Genomic DNA, 22,349 nt, shown 5'->3' on the forward strand with positions numbered 1-22,349 from the left:
TGCCGCTCCCTCCCGGAACTTGCCTTCTTATTTTGCTCCTTTTCCTTCCCTCCTTTTCTCCTTCTCATATTCCTTTAAATCACTGCTGGTGACAGAGCGGATTAGCCCTAGTGGTTGTGCGGAGGAGCAGCAAAGATCAAGGAAGGCTAAGGGCCCGCTCCCGAGGCTTAGATGGGAACTCCGAGGCGGCCATGCTCCGAACTGAGATCCCCGAGAGCTCCTTTTCTAAGAATTTTCCGAAGGTGCCAATTCCATTGTTTGTTCTGCCGGCCTCCTCCTAGCGTTTCTATGATGGTGCCAGGCTTTGGTTTGTGTAGCTAGCTCTGCTGGCCGCTTGAGCAGGTCAGTCAGCGTGCCCCTGCAAACTACAAGCGGTGTTAAATAGTGAAATGGTAAAATCACCGAGGCATCCCTCAGGGCCCCGAGTGAGGTCGATCCACCTGAGCTGCCCACAGTAACGCGATTCAGGAAGGCATGGTGTGTGCAGGGAAGGGCGGGGTCTACGACCGAGTGCTGCTCAGGAATATTAGAAGAAATCGTATTTATCTAAAAATAAAATAGCTAGAAAGGGTAAAAGAGTCAAAAAGCTAAAATCCAAGTCTTAAACTGATGTGAGAGGATTGTAAATAGGAGTGTTTTCGGAACAAAGCATAGCATTCCTCCAGGCAGTGTCACAGCTCTCCTCATGTCATCTATGAGTCCTTATTGAGGCAAAATAAAAGTCCAGATTATTTAGTAAGATTTTCAGGGCCGCCCGTATCTTAGTCTGAACCTCACTAGCTTTATCTCTCACTACCCCTCTACCACACACATACTTGTTTTGAAGAAACTACATTATTCCTCAATCCCAGAACTGTGTTTTCCTGGCTCCTTCTAAACAAAATGGATTTGCCTGGAATTCCTCTCCATCTGGACTCTGTCATCCTGTTATACCAGAAGCGAGTGAGACACGCCACCCAGTAGAAGTTTTGAATGGAGAAGTTTATTAGCCGGCGGTCATCCGGGGAAAATTCCCAAAGCAAATGACCACGTTTAAACCGAGAGGGTAGTTTATATAGACCATACAGGATTCAGTGCTTAATTATCTCTTAAAGTTTACATATGTTACTTTGCAGACTCAGCAAGCCTGTGTTATTTCACTTTTTATGACCATGATCAAAGGAAACTCCTTAATAGATTGTAAATACAACATATCAGATAGTTGACAAAGTGTCAATTGGAATTACAACCCAGGATCTCTGTGTCCAGTTTGCCATACATCCCACAACATGACTCATGAGATAAGAGCTAGGAACAGTCACATAATTCAAAAGAATATCTGGGGCTGAGGCTTTCATCCTTCAAGGCCATAGGCAGACTGAGGGATGCTCCAGCTGGCTTTGTTGAGAGGAGAGATTGTCTCTCAGTCCACTCAGTTAATTAGCTTACATTCCTTGGAAATGTCTTAGGGGCCCAGAACACTCGCCACAGGCAGGACCTCAGTCTGTTTTTGTCTTATGCAGACTGGGGTTTGCAGTTAGGGGCTGGGGGCAGGGTTTTTCTAGCAATAGCTGGCTACTCAGGTATCACAATCCTAGCCATAATCCAAATGTCATCTCCTCTAGGAAGCCTTCCTTCTTTCTCTGTTCCCCAAGCTAGAAGTGACCTTTCCCCTAAGCAGGGTTCCCATAACACTGTTGTTAACTCTTCCCTAGGAATTAATAAAACACTGACTTATATTTGTGTGTGTGTGTGTATGTGTATGTATTTAAGTTATATTATTCAGGATAAGGACTAAATCTTTTTTGTTTGTCTAACACAGCAGAGATGTCAAGCATGCGGCCCCCAAGTGGGGCCTGAACCAGACTAAAATGTAATGGGGGAATATTTAACAAAATAAAAATGCAATTAAAATATAGATAATGTTACATTTTAAAACCATCAATATGTGACCCACATGGATCCTTATGTGTGATTTAATGGACTCCGTTGCAACTTAATTTTTATATTGCTGTTGCAGAGCACCATGCCATGAATAGAAGCCTTGTTTAAAGGGAAAAGTGGTGGATTTAAAATTAAAAGACCTGAACTTGAGTTCTAGTTCTGCTAACAGCTCCTCAGTAGCTGTGTGTCCTTGGTGAAATGATGTCTTCTCTTTGGACCTCATTTTCTTCATTTGTAAAATGAAGTTGGACCAGATGATCTCTGAGTTTCCTTCCAGCTATTCTGTGGTCCTGAGACTCAGTAGAGTAAGCCCTCAATATTTGCTAATAACAGTAGTAATAACAGTTCGCATTTATAGTGAGTTTTAAGATTTGCAAAGCATTTTACGAACGTGATCCTCACAACAAGGTAGATGCTGTGATGATGTTCATTTTACAGATGAGACAATTGAGTCCTAGAAAGGTTAAATAACTTTGTTAGAGTCACAAGAAAACTTAGTCACACAGGTAGTAAATAAATATTTGAGATGAGGATGCAAGCCCAGGTCTGGAGATTTAGGTGTTATTCCCAGTGTAACCGTTAACTACTAAGAAGTCAAAGGGGACCATCACCAGTAGTCGTGACTTATGCCTTCCCACTAGATTCCGATGACTCTGGAGGAGAGAGTGATGCTGATGACTTTGCACAGCTCTGCTCACTTAAATCCAATTGGTGAGGAAGTTAAGACATCACCCTCATGATGTCTTTGTCTTCTTCTAGAAGACAAGAAATCAGAGTCAGATGTGCCAAAATAAAATAGAAAGGCTGATTTTGGTCAAATACATTGTATTTCTCAACAATTTCATTGTATCTTTCAGAAAACTGAAGCTCATTGAAGTAGAGTTTCTAACATAGTGCTTGTGAACAAAATGAAGTGGTGAAGGCTAAGTGCAGTTAGGGGATGGAGAAATGGTTGAATGATGGACCAGTGAGTAGTTGTTAATTATTCAGTGTCAACCTTAAAGGAAGTCTTAAGTGAAGCGCTTCAGGGATCTGTATTTGGCCCTATTTTGTTCAGCATTTTTACCAATTGCTTGGATGAAGGTAGAGAAGCCAAAAAGAGCCAAGAAGTTATAGTTCACAAGTTGAATGACAAAATTGTAAAAAGATCTTAGGAGGCAGCTAGGTGGCGGAGTGAGTAGAGTACCAGTCCTGGAGTCAGGGGAACGTGAGTTCAAATTTGACCTCAGACACTTGACACACTTACTAACTGTGTGACCTTGGGCAAGTCACTTAACCCCAACTTGCCCTGCCTTCCCCCCCTCCAAAAAAAAGAGATTTTGGCAGGGTAGGATCGTGGTCTAATATAACAAGATGAAATTTAATTATGGAGTTAATATTATTATTACCTGAAAGTTTGTCATTGGATTGGGAATTAGGCATATTCTACTTGGCCCCAGAGGACAGAACAAGGGGTAATGGGCACAGGCTACATACAGACAGGCAGATTTTGACTTGATAAAAGAGTTTTTTAAAAATCGCATCTTTACAAGTAGTGAACTGCTCATCACTGCATATCTTGAAATGGAAGGTGTATGGCCACTTGTCAGGGATGTTGCTGAGAGAATTTTTTTTCAGATGCAGGTTGGACTAGATGACCTCTAAGGTCTCTCCCAATTGGATTCTATGAAGTGACTTGCCAAAAGTCATGTAATTGTAAGTATAAGCAAAATGGATTTTTGTTAGTATTTTTGGAGTTTGGTTTTCCAGGATCCATGACCATAACAATCTCTTGATCGCAGGTATTTTGCCTTGCCAATGTAGGCTTTTGCACCTGATGGCACTGAGCCAAACAGGTGTGAGTCAAATAGGCCTATATTTCTCTGGCTCTGAGAAAGTGTGTATATTCTGAGAGATTATCATCTTGCTTGGGGGCTCACTCGTGGGAAGGACCTTTTGATTTCCTTGACCAGACTCTGAGGTAGCTGTTTGTTAAGTAGCCCTCCCCCACGCTTTGTGAACCTAGATGTTGGTGTTCTACCTGTCTGGCGATGTGTTACTCTCAGACAGTAGGAGCCCTGTCTATTGGATCTCTGTGCTCATTTCTTTCTGCTTTTATTTTCTCCATGGTCAGGGTGCTGATCTTTCCCCTGAACTAGTGAATGACATATGTTTAATTAAAGTAGGATTGTTAACCCCTTTGAAGCTGTCTTTCCTTTATAAAAGCAGATCAAAGAACCTGTGTTAGCAGGCCATCCTGGGTGTGCTAGGGTGCTTGCTAATACAGTAGTCAATGACAGAACTGAACTAGAATCTATATTTCCTGACTCCAGAGGTCTTTCCACTGAATCATATTACACGTACAGAAATACTGATATACATGTGTCAAGTATATACGTTTCAATGATGGTACACAATAGACTTTTATACCATGGAAAAGAAAGATTATAAGGATAGATGTGCTTTCCCTTTCCCTAAGAGCAGACCTGTACAACTTGGCAGTAGGTAGGGGCCAAAATTAAAATAGGCTGAACTTCTTTGGGCGGCAGATAGGGGAGACTAGAGACAAACTGACGATGGTTGGTTGCCGTGGTGCCTGAAATCCTTTGATGGACTGCAAGCAGCCCTTAAACCATATGTTGTACAGGCCTGCCTAAGAGACTACCCACTATTTGGTCATCTAAGGAGTGTAACCTGTGTATCTAAAGCAATGGGCAAATTGATAGATTTTGATGGTTTAATCTTACTTGCATTGCTATGACATCTTTCCTTGCTTAAAATTTCCAAAGGCATTCAGATCAAGGCTACTAGCTTTGGAGTACAAAGCTAGAGAAATGAAAGCATTTTGGATGCCTCTTTAAAAATAGTTATTTGGAGGCTGACATGCTTTAAAAGTAGCTAACTACCCATCAGCAAGCTCCCTGAATGAATCCAGGAACTAGAAAACAGGCTTTCTAAATGATACAGATACATATTGCAGTGCCATTCCCTGGGTGTCCAAACAATTCTAAAACAATTGTAACAGAGCCATTGGCCCATGGGGGCTGGGAGACCCCCTTCCAATAAAGAGTCCAACTCTTGGCTAACATGGACCCTATGCGGCCCTAAAGAGAAGAGTCTGCTTCTCATATTTTCTGGCTCATTGTGGCCTCACTCCAGGATAGAACTCTGGTGACATTTTTTTCTTAATCTATTTAGGCTTGACTCATGTTTAGGTCTCTCAAAAAGGGATTAGCAGGGTCACCAGATCCCTTCTCTAAAGATGCTCAGTTTACACAGTAGATCATATATAAAATAGTTATTTATTTCTACCACAAAAGAAATGCTTAAATCACAAAAGGGTTATAAGCATGCATTGACAAAAATTTAAAGCATGAAAAGAATATTGAAAAAATGCTATCCATGCAACTCAAAGTCCATATCTTCTGGCCATCTTGGAATTCATGGTTCATTTTCCCAGGTGGTCATCTCCTCTGGGAAGTATTACAGTAGCTATTGGGGAACACCTCTCTCAGGGCAACTGCTACCAACTGAAGAAACCTAGAAACTCCCAAGATAACCACCAGACTTAAAAAGTCTATTCCTTATAACCACTCTCTGATAACCTTTGCTCAGGAAAAATAATACAAAGCAGAAGAGATTGCTAGAATTTTGTTATCTCAAGCTCACTCAGAGAAGCAGGCTATCCAAGCCTTATGTAAACAGTCAGAGCTGGTGAAGGGTGGGGTGGGAGTGACAGTGTGGAGAAAAGCTCCTCCCCCTTCCCAGAAAGCACAAGGCATAACTGCTTTAAGCCATACTTAGAAGAAAGGAAGTTAGAATGGGCAGAATTTTCTTTCCATTTAAAGTCTACTGAGTGGACAACTCTAACTCGGTTCCAATCTTCTTTTGGATGTAGTTCTTTGGGGTAGTGTAAAGGGGCAGCACATGAGAACATGAGAATGGCCAGGGTGTGAGCCGACCTCCGCATACGCCTCCCTTTTCCTTAAAGAGGTCTTTGTTTGCTATGATAAAATTTTTCTTGCCCCTTTACTGGTCTTCACATAAATTGCTGAATCACTCCTTTCCAAGAAATGCCTGGTAAATTATTAGCATTTCTGAAGAAGTCAAGTAAATGGAAAACATGAGGCCCACAAACCTGGTCAAACAGTCTACAATCCAAATTCTTTAGTCCTAGTAGATAATTAGGCAGAAGCATCATGGTGTAGTGGATAGAAAGCTGAGTCTGAAGCCGCTCAGTAAACAAGAATTTATTAAGAGCTTACTGTGTCCCAGACGCTGTGCTGAGTACGGGAGTTACAAAGAAAGCGAGACAACAGTGACAGCGATGATGATAACCTGTCCCTGTCCTCAGAATGCTTCCAGTCTAACGGGAAGGATAACATGCAAACTGTGTACAAGTATTTACAAGATAAACTGCAGATCATCCTAAGGGGAAAGCTCTAGCATTAAGGGGAACTGGGAAGGACTTCTTGTAGAAGGTTCAGATTCTACCTCTGACACACATTAACTGTGTGACCCTGGGCAAGTCACAACCTCTCTGTGCTCTGGGCAACTCTCTAAAACCATAGCTTGCAGAGAAGGTGATGACTTATATTAGCAGAAGGAGTTTCCTCACGTGAGAGTTCCCTAAACCAATGAAATCACAAATCCGGTCAGTTATTATCTCCTAGAAGAGAATTCATCATCACCAATTCCTGTTCAGGCTAGCATTGGTTGTTCCATGCATGTTTTTATTTCCAATACTTTGAGGATTCTTTATTTCATTGGCACGCTGATTGCAACTCTTTTTACGTCTTGGTAGAGAATTTCAGCAGACAAAAAATTCTCTATTTTGTTGCCAACTTGTTGAGTCTCAGAAGTTTAGCTAGGCTAGTCCTCAAATGATCTATATCCAGTCAATCACTAGGCTTCTCCTCAAAGCCTTTCCAGCTTTGATAGGACTTGTCAGATTTTTGAGCTCTATCCTAGTAGGGTCATCTCCACATTACAATGAGATCTCTCAGAATAGAACTTCCAAACCCACTAATAATGAAACTACATACTATTTTTTTCTGGAGATGTCTAACCCAAAGAATTAGTAGATGCTATTAACCAAATCTACTCTTCTGGGTTAAGAAGGGAAACTGCTGAATGGGAGAAAACTTTGCACCAAATAATGAATTCCTTGACTGTGGCATCACATGAAACCTAGAAAAACTTTTTGAAAGAACCTTCATTCCTCTGTAACCTTCTTTTGTTTCCCTCAGTGTCAGTGGTGGAGTGGTGGAAAATGGGAAAAAGGATACTAAGGATCACACATAGACTACCTATAAGCCATAACTTAAATGTTGGTCCTCTAACAATCTTTCAGTAAAGAAGTGTTACCCTACTGTAGGAAGTGAAAAAATCAATAATGATGTTCTTGCAACTAAGAAAATGAAAGCAGAAGACAAATGGAAGTTGTAGTCTAATGAAAGCTTGGCTCACAGGCTCCTTTGAGAGTCAGAAAATGAATGCACACTGATGTGAAAGTCAAATGAGAATCAACTATCTCTAAGCAATCATTTTAGCTACTAGTTAGAGCAGAGGTCAAAACTGACGTGAAATTAGGATAATGATGAGAACACACTAAGTAAAATCATACAGCTGCATCCTGTCACTTTCCAACAAGTTGTTAGTGCCAAAACATGGAAAAATAGAAAAAAGATAAAGATATTGACTTTGATCGTCATGATTTCCCGCAAAAGTTTAATTGATGTAAAGTAGCTGCTGTCACAAGGCCAACAAGAAAAGCCCAGAAACTCAATTAGCCAGCAAACACTTAATCTTGCCAAGCAAAGAGAGCAGGCAAGGGCAATACTGTTTTAAAATACAAACTTACACATACAGCACTATGGAAAAACGTAGCCGGAGATTACAAGCAGTATCACTTAAACACAGGAAAAACCAGTACTAAAGAAAGCTTGACATGAGAGTCAACTAAATCCCATTGTCCCAAGACATAGATGAAGCTGGCAAGAGGATGATAAATAGAAGCAAAATAGAATTAGCTTGTCAAATTTTTTAGTGACCTATTTTTATTATCAATGAAAGTGGAACCACTGTCATATTTGGATACTAACATCCAAGTCCCCAATATTCTATTTATAGAAGTAGAAATGATGCTTAAGAAGTCAAAAAGAGGGACTGTACCAGACTAAGTACAAACTAGAAAAATCTATCCTAGAGGCGATACAATCTAAAAGCACTGAAGGATAACTTCACAGTATACCTCAGAGACAGAAAGCTATCAAAAAAGGAAAAATATCATAGAAAATATTACTACCTTAAAAAGTGACTGAAAGGATATCAATAAACTACTGTACTAATATATATGCCTACATTCTCATCTGAAATCTTTTTATGAATGATGTATAGATGTATTGAAAGTATCATACATGAATATATAAGAAGAGAAAAGACATTTTCATATAGAGAATGAAAGTATCTACCTGTGAATTTCCCTTGATAAATGACTCACTTGGAAGGTAGTGGCTTCTTCCTTCAATGGAGGTTTTTAAACAAAATCTATAGGACCACTTGTCAGGAATATTGTGAACAGCAGTATTTTTCGGTTGTGGGTCAGACTAAACAACTACCAGGGGCCTTTCCAATTTGGAAATTCTGTGAATCTATGGAATGACTGAGAGACAGAGAATATAACATGCTCATTGCAGTTACTGTTTTTGGTGATTATTCTTTAAAGAGTGTTTTACTTGGCAAAGCAAAACACAGGGTTAAAAGCTTTCTTCAGCAGTCTCTCATACATTGATGATATTGTGACAGACTCAGAAAAGCATATGGTCTTCTCAGTGAGATCTATGATTACTGAAGGGAAATTAGCTTAGCAAAGGAAAAAATTAATCTGTGAAAAATGCTCATTGTTCAAACGTTTAGTCAGAATACCAGTCCATTTGATTAGTAAATCAGTACATATATCTTGGATAAGAAATTACATATTGACAATTAATTGGGCCTAGAACTAAATAGAAGGAGGCAGGTAGGATTTTATTTGGAAAATTGTGTAGTGCTCTTAACCATACTAAGCCTCTCCCTAGCATAAAAGCTTATCTCTTTAGCACAAATGTTCTCATAGGAATCCCACATAATTGCCAATCTTGGAGTATCACAGACTGAAAAATCGAAGTTATGGGTGACCCAAAGGTCATTGGAGTGACACAAAGTGGACACAAGTAGGTAGCAGTAAATTTGCAATGACGACATTGCAAGAAGTGGCATAACAGATATCACTTAAAAGGAGATGCATGATTATAAAAGGTGGACCAATCATATGGTGAGAGAAGGATAGCTTGAATGCTATCTTAGGATCCAGGGAAGGTTAAAAAAAAGCCTAGAGGAAGGTTGGGTAGATCCTATGTGGAGAATCTATGGGAAAGAATGAACACCAATCACAGTATAAGGAGGTTCGTAGGAATTGTGATCTCTTCTGATGGGAGAAATATCACATTGATGAAATCAGATTCACTGAAGAAAACATATTTGTGACTCTTAAATAAGTATAGTATTAAATTGGTGCTTTTATAATAATTTACATGGTACTTTTAATTCATCTATATGATTATAGAATCATCTCTTTAGAGCTGAAAGGGATTTTAGAGGCCATCTAGTACCCCCCTCCTCAATATTACAGGTTGGAGAAACTGAGACCCAGAGAAGTTAAGTGACTTGTCCACCAAGGTCACACAGGTTGTGTCAGAGCTGGGATTTGAACCTTGATCTTCTCACTTTAGAACCAATGTTCTTTCCTGATTTCACAACCCTGTAAGTTTGAAAGGAAAATGGCTTTATGCCCATTGACCAATTGAAGTACTGATAAGTAAGTAATTTGACTAAGGACACACAATTAATGGCAGAGTCAGGACCAGAACACAAATATCCTGACCACTAGCTTAGAGCTCTTTCTACCATGCTTGAAATGTAATTCAAATGACATTCGGTTTCGTGATGGATACTGAAAACAGGCATAACGGAAGTATAATGCAAGGAATATTGCATGGTGAACAAGGAGGCAAGAAACCTAGAGGATTGTAGATTTAAAGCTGAAAAGGGCCTTTGAGGCCACATACTCCAACCCTTTCATTTTAAAGATGAGAAAACTGAGACCAAGAGAGGTCACACAAGTTTGAGAGCCAGAATTTGAACCCAAGTCCCCTGATTCCAAATCCAGCACCATTTTTAGTACTCCATGCTGCCTCTGAGCTGTGTGACCTTGTGAGTTAATCTCTTTAGGTCTTTGTTCCCTGTGTAAAATGCTTACCATGATACTTCACCTACTTGAAGGGAGAGGTCATAAGGTCTCTTGAGTTCCCTTCAGAGATTTCACACCTATAATCATGGGTCTCTCATTTATGCAGGTTGCAATGCAATACATAGGTAATATTTTGGGAAAACCCATGTTTTCAGAGTCTTTTGATATCAGAACTTCCCCGATATTATTAAAACCTTCTTTCCAAACTAGTTCCTCAAATCAGTCGTGTTCTCCTGTTCTCATCTCTTTGGTTGTAAGTAGATGAGGATAGGGGTGGGAGAGAGCGTTATTTATTGTCGGGCTCCATCTCACATCCCAATTACCCCCACTCTCAGTCACAGACTATATCTTTGATGATTGTGTTGTAACCACAACTAAGATTTGTGGTATTTTCCAGTATTTGGTATGCTTTTTTTATTATTATATTCGTCAAAGGAGAGAAAAAGATAGAGTAGCGGAAGTAGCACTAAGAAGCAGTAGTAGTACTAAGTAGCATAAAAAGTGCTCTTCCCCCAGGTCAACTTCTTAAGGCAAATTAAACTATGAAAAAAGAGAGCAGGAGACAAGAAACCCCAGAACACTGATCACAGGGAGGCAGAGGTGAACAGATAAATGTTTAACAAGTAGTTTGTGGTGTAGGGGGTAGTGGTAGGGTAGAGGATATATCTATGACACACTTCTAAATTTAATCTATACAGTATTATTAATATTTTCTTTATCACTTTCTTGAGTGTAGACAGTCAACAAAACAATAATCAAGCTCCAATTTGTTACGTTTGCCAAATTCCAAGATATAAATACTCACACTGAAAACTTAACAACCAGCTGCCTAAAGCCGTTAAGATCTCCATACAATACACCCCTGTGAGATGTGATAGGAGCTTCACACCACCCTTGTGATATAGAAACTAGGTGTGAGTGGAAGACAAAGCGAACCATCTCATATCTTCCTATTTTAACTTGTTAACTAGATGCTAAGCTCATTTGTTTCTATACAGCCAGAACTGAAATTGCTATTTGTGCCCTGGGACAAAGCTCAATATCCTCATTACAGTTTTGCAGAATAGCCTCACAGAATCATGTACTGTTATAATTAAGTTATTTCACCTTACTGCAGTATGATAGCCAGATAAATTAATATAATCATGGACTGCACTCAAAAGAACCTTCTTAAGGTTCTGGAAACTTAACATTAAAAACAAAATAGAAATTGTGAGCTTAGCATAGACACCCCCCATTTTCCTAACTGATCATATTCTAAAAATTCATTTGCAAGTCTATCTTTTGGAAATTGGACATATTTCCTCTTGTGAAATATTATAAATGGTGGCCAGGGAGGGGGCAGCTAGGTGGCGCAGTGAGTAGAGCACTGGCCCTGGAGTCAGGAGGACCTGAGTTCAAATCCAGCCACAGACACTTGACACACTTACTAGCTGTAGCGACCTTGGGCAAGTCACTTAACCCCAATTGCCCTGCCTTCCCCCCTCAAAAAAAAAGTATAAAAAATAAATAAATGGTGGTCAGATTCCCAGGCTAATCCTGAGGAAAGCCTGTTTGATCCAAAATCTTGAGAAAACGCAATTCAAGTCAATTCAGCATATCGATTAAGCGCATAACTATACGCATGGCACTGAACTAAAATTTGGAAATACAAAGCTAAAAAGAAAACAGTCTTTGCACTCAAAGAGTATGCATTCTTTTTCTTTTTTTTTTTCCAATTTTTAACATTTCTATTTAAAATTTCGAGTTCCAAAATCTATTCCTCCTTTCCTTCTCTCTCCTTTTCCTGAGATGGTAAGCAATCGGATATAGCAATCAGGTTATACATGTGAAGTTATATAAAAAAATTTCCATATTAGTCATTTTCCACAAGAAGGCTTGAATAAAAGGAAAAAAAAGAAAGTGAAAAATAGCAGGCTTCAGTCTCTATTCAATCAATATTCGTTCTTTCTCTGGAGGAGGATAGCATGTTTCATCATGAGTTCTTTGGGACTGTCTTGGATTATTATATTATTGAGAATAGCTATGTAATTCACAGTTCTTCATCAAACAATATTGCTGTTACTATATGCAACATTCTCCTGGTTCTGTTTAGTTTACTATGCATCAGTTCATGTAAGTCTTTCCAGGTTTTTCTGAAATCATCCTGCTTGTCATTTCTTATAGCACAATAATATTCCATTACAACCATATACCACAGCTTATTTAGCCATTGCCCAATTGATGGGCGTTCCTTTGATTTGCAATTCTTAGCCACCACAAGAAAAGAGCTACTATAAATATTTTTGTACAAATTGGTCTTTTTCCCTTTTTTTGGATGTCTTTGGGGTATAGGCCTAGCAGTGGTATTGCTCGATCAAAAGGTATGCACATTTTTATAGCCCTTTTGGCATAGTTCCAGATTGCTCTCCAGAATGATTGGATCAGTTCATAACTCCACCAACAATGCATTAGTGTCCCAGTTTTCCCACATCCCCTCCAACATCCAACATTTTCCAATTTTGTCATATTAGCCAATCTGATAGGTGTGAGGTGGTAGCTCAGAGTTGTTTTAGTTTGTATTTCTCTGATCAACAGTGATTTAGAGCATTTTGTATATAACTGTAGACATCTTTGATTTCTTTGTCTAAAAACTACCTTTGGCCATTTATCAATGGGGAAATGACTTGTATTTTTATAAATTTGACTCAGTTCTCTGTATATTTGAGAAATGAGGCCTTTCTCAGAGACACTTGTTACAAAAAAATTTTCCCCGGTTTTCTGCTTTTCTTATAATTTTGGTTGTACTGGTTTTGTTTGTGCAAAAACTTTTTAATTTTATATAATCAAAATTATATATTTTATATTTTGTAATGCTCTCTATATTGTCTTTGGTCCTAAATTCTTCCCTTATCCATAAATCTGACAGATCAACTATTCCATGCTCTCTTAATTTGCTTATGGTATTACCCTTTGTGTGTAAATCATATACCCATTTTGACCTTATCTTGGTGTAAGGTATGCGATGTTATACTATACCTAGTTTCTATCATACTGTTTTCCAGTTTTCCCAGCAGTTTTTGTCAAATAATGAGTTTTTGTTCCAAAAGCTTGGATCTTTGTGTTTATCGTATACTAGATTACTATGGTCATTTACTATAATGTAATTTATACCTAATCTATTCCACTGATCCACCACTCTATTTCTTAGCCAGTGCCAGATTGTTTTGATAATTGCTGCTTTATAATATAGCTTGAGATCTGGTATGGCTAGACTACCTTCTTTTGTATTCTTTTTTCATTGATTCACTTGGTATTTTTGACCTTTGTTCTTCCAGATGAATTTTGTTATTATTTTTTCTAGTGCTATAAAATAATTTTTTGATAGTTTGATTGGTACAGCACTGAATAGATAGATTAGCTTAAGTAAAATTGTCATTTTTATTATATTGGCTTGGCCTATCCACAAACAATTAATATTTTTCCAGTTGTTTAGATCTGACTTTATTTGTATGAAAAGTGTTTTATGGTCGTATTCATATAGTTCCTGGGTTTGTCTTGGCAGGTAGACTTCCAAGTATTTCATATTGTTTACAGTTATTTCAAATGGAATTTCTCTTTGTATCTCTTGCTGCTGGACTTTGTTGGTAATATATAGAAATGCTGATGATTTATGTGAATTTATTTTGTGTCCTGCAGCTTTGCCAAAGTTGTTAATAATTTCAAGTAGTTTTTTAGTTCATTCTTTAGGATTTTCTAAGTATAGTATCATGTCATCTGAAAAGAGTGATAATTTTGTACTCTCCTTGCCTATTCTAATTCCTTTAATTTCTTTTTCTTCCCTTATTGCTATAGCTAACATTTTTAGTACAATGTTAAATAATAGAAGTGATAATGGGCATCTTTGTTTCACCCCTGATTGTATTGGGAAGGCTTCTAGCTTATCCCCATTACAGGCTTGCTAATGGTTTTAGATAAATATTACATTTTAAGGTAAGCTCTATTTATTCCTAGAGCATACATTCTAAAGGAAAGAAATAACAACTGACACTTATATAGTGTTTTAGCATTTACAGAGTACTTTATGTGTATCAGCTCATTTGATATTTACAACAGAGACAAGTATTGTTACTAACACATTTTGCAGAATAGGAAACTGAGGTTAAGTGACTTGCTCTTGATTAAAGGCTATTGAGGATTAGTGACAGGGCTCAAACCCAGGGCTTAGCAGCTCCAGATCTAGAATTTTAAAAACCACACCATGCTCACTCCCTTTGTATTATATATGCATAGAACCTAAAAGCTATGTGCAACAATGTTTCCATGGGGAAATGCTTTCAGAACTTCAAATGCCAAACTTAATCTCCTTGTTACAGAAATCCTTCTGTTCCTGGTTTCTCCATTTGTCTGGCAGTGGGAAAGAGGCCTGCTCCAGAGTGTATTTCAGAGTCTTTCTCATCCCTAGCGTATTAATGCAGAAATTTAAAAAAAAAATTTGTACCCAGAAGCATAAAGTATATGCCCATGCTCTGTTTCCTGATCTTGTTGATGGCCTGGTCTTGTCAAAACAAAATTTTGTGGGAATTGTTTTCCCTTTATTTGTGGGAATAAATGTTTTTATTTTATTTATTTATTTGTTTGTTTGTTTGTTTGTTTGGGTTTTTTTTTGCCAAGCCACAAGGATCCATTCTGTGGGCTGAGGTGGGGCAAGATGACATGTGTTGGAGTATTTAGCTACAGGGCAGATGGAAGGCAGTCATCTTGAGAAGGCAGCTGCAGGAAGAATGACAAGGTCCAGAGCTCCTTAAGGTGTATTGGCAGGTCAGATAGCAATGCCTGGGTGTCAGTCGGTATGATAGCAGGTCAGATAACAAGGCCTTCCGTTATAGAAGGGTAAGTAGTAATGCCTGGAGAATATTAGTGTACAGTGGCAGGGAGATGGTAAGGTCCCATGTTCCTCCATCTTATTGGAAGGATTATAGTTGGTGACTGTAACAACAGTGTTGCTAGCAGCTGCTGTGGGGATGTGAAACCAATAACACAGCACACAGGAGGGCTGCTAATACAAGTTCTTTGATCTACTTTTCTAAGGAAAGCAACTTTAAGGGGTTTACAATCTCACTTTAATCAAACATACATATTATATCACTCACTTAGTTCAGGGGGAAAAGTCAGCACCCTGAACTTCAGAAAAAACAAACAGAAATTACAAGCAGAAATTATATAAACAGAGCAAATAACATAAATCAACAGACAGGCTTCTATCTGACTCTAGCGTTACATACATAGTTACCAGAGAGAGAAGCACCAACATCTGGGTTTTTTAAGGTGGGGGGAGGAGAGGGGCTCCTTAACAGCTACCCAGAGTCTCCACACCAACACTCTTCCAATGAGTGAGCCCCAAACAAAATGCTAACCTCAGAGTATATATATACTTTTTCAGGGTCAGAGCACTTCACACCTCTTGAGGGCTTCACACCTCTCATGACCTAATTAGCAAAAGGGTGTGGGCATTTCTACAAACAAAGGCAAGACTCAATCAAAGGCATTCCATCTTAATGCTGAGAAGCACTCCAAAACAAAAGACAACAAAAAATAGCACTTTGCTTGCCCTTACAGTGACTTCCTGCTTATCCAAGCAGTCTGATAGATATGAGGTAGAACCTCAGAGTTATTCTAATTGTCATTTTTTATTAGCTTCATAGTATTTTGATACCTGATCTATGTAAAGTATCTTCGACCTTTGATCAAAGCTGGAGTATTTCTCTCTCCACCACTCAGGTGGTTAGAAACTTAACCTGAATCTCCTCTGCTTTCAGTGTCAATAATCTGACTAACCAGTACCTGCAAACATTTAATGCTATAAGTGGAATTGCATCTTCAAGGTACAAATATCAAATATCAGCAAGAAGAAACTACATTTCTGTGCATCAGGTACCTTCCATTCCAGCAGTCTCTCCTGCCATATTCTAGTCAGGGTTCATAGACTTCCTGTCTAGGGAGGTATACTCCTTCTGCAAATAACTGCACTCATCTAGAGGGGGTCCTTTCCCAGCTTTATTGCTTGATTGATGGCCTGCACTAGGGTCTAGGACCATGCTTCTGTTGATAGCAGGTTTCTGGCCAGAGAGGACATTTCACTCACCTTCCATCCCTTCATAGTTTCAGCAGTAAATCCTTCCTCCTCTGAGAGACCTCATCCTTGCCAGAAGTAGAGTTTAGTTTCCAGTCTTCAACTACCCCCTTTTATGGCTATCTCTTTAGCAACCTAGGAAGGCCCTAATTTTATACTGTTAACACAAGGCAGTGGCTATGTCAAGATATAGGGATGCTGGGATCCTGAAACAGTGACACACCAGGTCCTGCCCAAATGAATTCCACCCAAGATTCACCATTTTGGGTAGACCGAGCTTGAGCTTGAGCCTGAGCCTAAGTGCCCGTAATGCCAGAGGGCCAGATTGAATCTGAGCACTTTCCTGGAGGCAAGGTGGCTCTATATACAGAAAGACTGTGAGAGGGATCTAGGGTTGGCTAAGTAGTCTGAAGTGATGGGAGGAGGGGTTTAGGGAGGGTCTTGAGGAGGAGTCTAAGGAGGATCTTAATGGGACTGGGGTGACTAGAGGTCAGACTCCAGGAACCAAGAGAATGGGTTTAAGGGCGGGGAGTAGCTGAAGGCTACCTAGAGATTATGGACCTAGTGATAATGGAAGGCTTATGGCCTCAAGCCAAGGCTGGATCAAGTGGGAAGATTCAAGGAGAGTTCAAGGGGGTTCCCAGAGCCTATACCCCCTTAGCTATATTGTCCTTTCTGCGTACCTCATACATACATACATACATACAAGCACATGTGAGCACGCTCGCGCACGCGCACACACACACACACACACAAAGAAGTCACAGCAATATGTGACTTCTTTTCGGTGATGTCCTTGTCATAGTCCAGAGGCTATCCTCAACTCAGTCATCCTTGGAGAGAGTACAGATGCATAACTGAGTACTTTCTAATAACTGGGCGACTGTGGTGGTCACTCACTCTCAAACACATTCCCACGTGGTAATAAGGGCAATGTCTAGCTTTTAGATGAATATTCTGTGAGCTAATTTCACTAACTAAACTTACCTTCTGCTTTGATGCTTACAAAAGTGCTATCTGGACTTGGCCATTGTTAGCGTAGAAACAGAGCCCCACCCCTCCAGCCCCCAAAATCATCTTGGATGAACCTTCATATTCTCCAATATAAGTGTAGTGTTAGAGCATTCCCAACATGAGGACCAATGTACAATTTGGTTGGGGTTACCTCTCACAAAATCTCTCTGCCTTATGCCTGTAACACCTGGGAAAAGCCTGGAAATGGCAGTTCCTAGGCTCACTTTGAAACTCTCCTTGGTACAAAGGGCCTCAGATCCCTTACAGGTTCTCAGACTTTGAAAACATTCAATATTGAACAGGTTTTATTTGATACAACAAAAAAGGCCCAAAACAAAACAGATAGGTGGCAGAAAAATTGTTAATATAATGACAGAAAACTATAAATACCAAATGTAATATTAACCTGACACTCCCATAAGTAATCCTACTAATGTCAGAATTTCAGTAATGTCCTTGTCAAGATATTTACTCTCCATTAGGTTGAGCTGAATCACACCCTAAGTCTCCCACCCTGCGATTTTACCTTATAAAGTAACCTAGCTTGATCTCAGCTCAGTCCTGGTCCTGTTCATTGAGTTTTATGGTGAGTTAGATCATGAAGGGTAAATTAACCAGAATGAGGGAGTTTTTCTCACTCAGACTGTGGAGGGCAGCTAGGATCTCATGACCAGGCCTCACTACCTAATGTGGCTCTCTCCTCCCTTTCTCCTAAAAGCATAAAAGTATAAGAATCTTTTCCTGAAAGTCTCCTGGTGGTACATCCCCCAGGGTGGCAGGCTTGGTACCCTGTTATTTTGATTACAGATGATTTATCACTCCACTCATAAGTTTGATTTATTTCAGGACTTGACATAGGTAAGCAACAGTTAAGAAACTCCCATTAAGGATGTGCACCATTGCCTCTTTCTCATCAAATTCCTGTCCTCCTTTCTTGTTTTTTTTTTCTTCAAGGCTCCATCTTTCTAGAAAGTATTTGGATTCAGTGCTTTTTTTTTTTTTTTGGTAGTAGCCTTCAGTGCAGGCCTCTTTCCAGGCCCTTGTGCAGCTAGCCATTCTCATCCCTCTTTCTTCTGGCTGCTATCTGTACCTCAGTCATTTGCAGTCTCCAGGTCAAAATTATATCTTCCCTGTCTAGGTCTTCTTTTGGTGGTCTGTCTGGTCCTTTCCTCTGCATACATATCTTGGGAGTTCTGCTTAAATGAGGATATAAAGGCTTAACCAACTCTTCTCGGGCATACACATATACTAACTAAAAATAATGATGGTATTAGTAAAGTATGAGTATTGTAACATACACAGGTATTACTTAATATGAGCTCTGTTATCCTAATCCTGTTCCTCTTTAAACAGTATCAGTTTTATTTCGAAACTCTCAATCCGAGCAGGAACATTAATTATAAAGGCAGCTTTATTTGACAACTTAAAGCAGTTTGGTTTGACAAGTCAGCCTGAATGAATTGTTTCTGTGTATGGAGGACAATTTATCTGGAAACCTAAGGTCAAAATGCTTCATGTGGCTTATAAGAGAAACTGGGTGGGGTTGTGTTTTTCCTTAGAAGTCTTAGCATGGTTTTGAAAAGATTACTAGTATGGGAGCTGGGCTTGTTCCCCCCCCCCCCCATACCACCAATTCCTCATAACTAAAATCCTTCATTTTTCTCCTGGCCCCAATCTTGACACTCTGGACTTTCTCCTCCAAGTCACTTTAACCTTCTCACCCTCACCCGGAAATTGCACTCTGCCCTAGACCTTCTCACACCGAAAGTACACTTTGCTTCTACCTCTGATGGGTGGGCTCCTCTCAGAACCTCCATTTTAAGGAAAGTGCCCAGGCTGGCCTCTCCCTCTTGTATTCCAGGATCCACTCTAGACTTTCTATAGGGGTGTCTTTTGTCACTACCCTTCCCCCTCTAGATTTTCATCTTTCTTTTCCATGTTGTCTTTCTCCATTAGAATGTAAATTCCTTAAGGGCACAGATTGTCTCTCTTTTTTTTTAACTTGTCTTTGTATGGCAGTAATTAGCATAGTGCCTAGTACTGGGTAAGTGCTGAATAAATGCTTATTGACTTGCTAATTGGACAGTGGATTGAGTACCTGCTGGGGAGTCTTGAGGACCAGGTATCAAAGGAGATCTCGGATGCTTACTAGCTGTGTGACCCCCTGGGCAAATGGCTTAACCCTGTCTGCCTCAGTTTCCTCATTTGTAAAATGAGCTGAAGAAGGAAATGGCAAATCACTCCAGTACCTTTGCCAAGAAAACCCCAAATGGAGTTAGGAATAGTCAGACAAGTCTAATGACTAAAACAACAGTCTAATGTGAGCTTTGTCTAACTCTACAAACCATTTTTACTTCAGTCATCTCAAAGCCACAGATTCCTCTCTGACCTCAACTAACTGAAGATCATTGCAACTTCTTTTTCAGACTTCTTCCATATTTCAACTTCATGATGGCTGATGCCTGGTCTTGGAAGGAATATTATGGGGAAAAGTGCTGCATCTAAAAGTCAAGGTAACTTTTTCCCAGGCCCTCTCTGCAAGCATCTTTTTTTGGAAGGAGGGAGGGCAATTGGGGTTAACTGACTTGCCCAAGGTCATATAGCTAGTTAAAGTGTGTCAGGTGTCTGAGGTCGAATTTGAACTCAGGTCCTCCTGATTCCGGGGCCAATGCGCTACTCACTTTGCCACGTAGCTGCCGATCTGAATGCATTTTAAACCAACAATTCTAACTTGTGGACCCCACCCCCTTGGGGAGCCAAGGAGCTGTTGCAAGCGTTCAAGAAATCCACAGGTATACCTCAGGGATATTGTTAGTTTGATTCCAGACCACTGCAATAAAGCAAGTCACATGGATTTTTTAGTTTCCCAGTGCATAGAAAAGTTATGTTTATGCTACGCTGTACTCTATTAAGTGTACAATACTATTTTCTAAAAAAAAGTACATACCTTCATTAAAACTGCTTTATTACTAAAAATGTTAACCCTCATCTGAGCCTTTAGCGAGCTGTAATCTTTTTGTTGGTGGAGGGTTTGGCCTCAGTGTGATGGCTGCTGACCTTTGGGATGAGCATGGCAATTTCTTAAACTAAGACAACAATGAATCGATTGACTCTTCCTTTCATTTGAACACTTAGATGCCCTAGTAGGATCATTAATTGACCTAATTTCAATACTGTTGTGTCTCAGGGAATGAGAAGGCCCAAGGAGAGGGAGAGAGACCTGAGTGGCAGGTTGGTGGAGCAATCAGAACACACACAACATTTACTGATTAACTTTGTTGTCTTATACAGGCGTGGTTTGGGGGTGCCCCAAAAGAATTACTATAGTAGCATCAAAGATCACTGATTACAGATTACCATAACAGATATAATAATCAAAATATTGCAAGAATTTCCAAAATGTGACAGCCAGACACCTTGTAAACACATACTGTTGGAAAACGAGGCTGTTCGACTCACTTGAGGCAGGGTTGCCGCAAACTTTCAATTTAAAAAAAAACCCAATATCTGAGAAATGCAATGAAACAAGTTATGTCTGTGTATGCTTACCAAGAAATGCCATTTTTACCTTTATTTAGCTCCAATAAAATATGTAGTACATACACTATCATAAATAACCAAATGTGCTTTCCATAGACTGAATAACCTCCTATAAACATAAAATATTACTTTTTTTTAATGTACTCATTCCTTTTCATATGGACTCCTTTAGTGGACGATTGCAATTTATATCTGCTTTTTAATTATGTGGAATATTTTTTGCCATTATGTACAAATTCTTCCATATAGCAAACATGACACATATATATGTGCAGAAATATCATACCCAGTTGATAAACAAAGTTGACTAAGAAGTGCAATTTATATCTGCTTTTTAACAATGTGGAATTTTTTTGCCATTATGTACAAATTCTTCCACATAGCAAACATGACACATATATATGTGCAGAAATATCATACACAGTTGATAAACAAAGTTGACTAAGAAGTGCCGGAAGCTGGAAGCTGCCTGGTCTCCTTTCCCAGGCCAATGAATGCCTTGGGGCTGACCAGGCATTGTCACTTTCAGCCTCTGAAATTTTGTAAATCTCCCAAACTGCCCCCTCCCAAGATTCCTAAGCTTTTTTTTCCCCCAGACTTTTGCTTACCTTGTGATGGGAGGGATGCCTAACCCCTCCCACTGGCAGCCTAGTTGTTTTTCCTCTCTGCCCTAGTACCTTATATAAATGCTGTTCCCAGCCCTTTTCTGTGGTGCCCAACTCACTTGCCCTGATTAAAGATCTCAATTTTATTGTATTGATTGATTTCATTTAAATTCAGTTTGACCCAGTGCAGGTAGAAGACACATTTACCAGAACCTCCATCTTCCTGTCCTTTGTTGATTAATTTGATGGATAGTAGGTAAGCAACAAGAATCCCTCCCCCCACCCATGACTTATTTTTTTTAAGTTGTTTTTTTTTTTTACATTAGCATCTCACAATAGGCCCTGAATGGGAGCCAGGGTAAAATACTGGAAGGTGTGACGAGACTCAGGAGATCTGGGTTCAAACCCCAGCTCTGCCATCCTCTTCTGTAACTTTAGGCAAACTCCTTAACTCCTCCAAGCCTCATTTTTTTCACTTGTACAATGAGAGGAGTTGGACTAAATGACCATGGTCCAACTTGGATGAATAAGTTTTCTTCTAACTCTAAACCTATGGTCCTATGAAAATAAGGTTAAAGTAGTATCTTACCATACCAACCCCCCAAAAGAAAGAAAATATACCTTTGAAAATATACCTGCAAAATCAGAGGTGTATGGGACAGAATTTTCAAATAATAGGAGAGACATCTTTAGGAAAAACAAAGTAAATTTATTTTATAAACCTTGCAAGATTTGGGCACACCTCCATAATGGAGGAGGCGAGGTAAAAGGGAACCTGCCTTAATTTATACTTGTAATGAAAAGATTCCCGCCCACCTCTATCCCTTCTCACCATTGGCTGGGAGGTGGGCTTACAGTCTAGGCACGAAAACTAGACAGAGGACCA

This window comes from Trichosurus vulpecula, chromosome 9 (genome assembly GCF_011100635.1).
Source record: "Trichosurus vulpecula isolate mTriVul1 chromosome 9, mTriVul1.pri, whole genome shotgun sequence".
Taxonomy (NCBI): Eukaryota; Metazoa; Chordata; class Mammalia; order Diprotodontia; family Phalangeridae; genus Trichosurus; species Trichosurus vulpecula.